General features: G+C 62.3%; 1 protein-coding gene across 1 annotated transcript in view; it reads left to right on the top strand.

Annotated features, from left to right (window-relative positions):
- Positions 1-854, top strand: part of LOC104531192 (disks large homolog 3) — a gene marked incomplete at its 5' end in the record, with an annotated part of 10,482 nt that overhangs the window by 3,555 nt on the left and 6,073 nt on the right. The gene's annotated exons all lie outside the window — the stretch shown is intronic.

Genomic DNA, 854 nt, shown 5'->3' with positions numbered 1-854 from the left:
TGAGGAAGTGCTGGTGCTGCTCGTGGGAGGGGGAGTTTGCTTGTGGATGATATTGGCCGTGCCCTAAGTGCACCCAGCTGAGGGCTGCCCGCTGCACCCGGGGTGAGCTGTACCTCCTCTTCCTCCTGCTCCTCGCTGGGCTGGCTGCTGGTTTAGTGCTTGGAAACTCAGAGCCACTGCCAGTGTGGGTCAGAGGTGGCCCTGACCATGATGGGTCCCCTCTGAGTGGGGCAGGTGACAGTGTTTTGGAGTGTTGCCACCTTTCTCTGGGGCTCCACATACCCAAAGCTGCAAAATAACAATGATGGGAACCCCTCAGCCCTCCCAACTGGGTGCGAGTCCCCTGCCAAGCTCCGTGCCCCCCATAACCAGTGCAGACCCTGGGCAGGCAGTGGCCAGCAAACTTCTGTGGGGTTGTCACAGCACTGGGATCAGCCTGAGCAAGCAAAGCCCCAAACTGTCCCATCTTGTCACTGTCTTGTCTCTGTGAGTCCCAGCCCTATCCCCAGAGGTAGGCTCCCCCATCCCCATGCTGGCATGGAGCCGTGCCCTCCCCTGCCCCCCGTGTGCATGCTGCACCCACTCCTCTGCCAGCACCCTCCTCCCTGTGCACTCCACCTCCCCTGGGAAGCCCAGCACCAGCCTACGTCTGCCAGGCAGCCCCCTCCCGGCATCCCTGCCTTCTCCCAGAGTAGCCACGTGTCCCCCTGCATGTCCCCGGTTTCCCAGCAAAGGACGAGAGATGCCACCCCGCCCATGCAGCGCAGGTTTGTCCCAGTGGGTGCTGGGGCACAAGTTTTTTGGGAGGCAGGTGCTGCCCTGCCCTGGGTCAGTAGTGCTGGGTGACAGACAGG

Source organism: Antrostomus carolinensis, unplaced genomic scaffold (assembly GCF_000700745.2).
Source record: "Antrostomus carolinensis isolate BGI_N321 unplaced genomic scaffold, ASM70074v2 scaffold40860, whole genome shotgun sequence".
NCBI classification, from domain to species: domain Eukaryota; kingdom Metazoa; phylum Chordata; class Aves; order Caprimulgiformes; family Caprimulgidae; genus Antrostomus; species Antrostomus carolinensis.
Note: the sequence above shows the minus strand (reverse complement) of the source record. Positions and strands in the feature narration are given on the sequence as shown.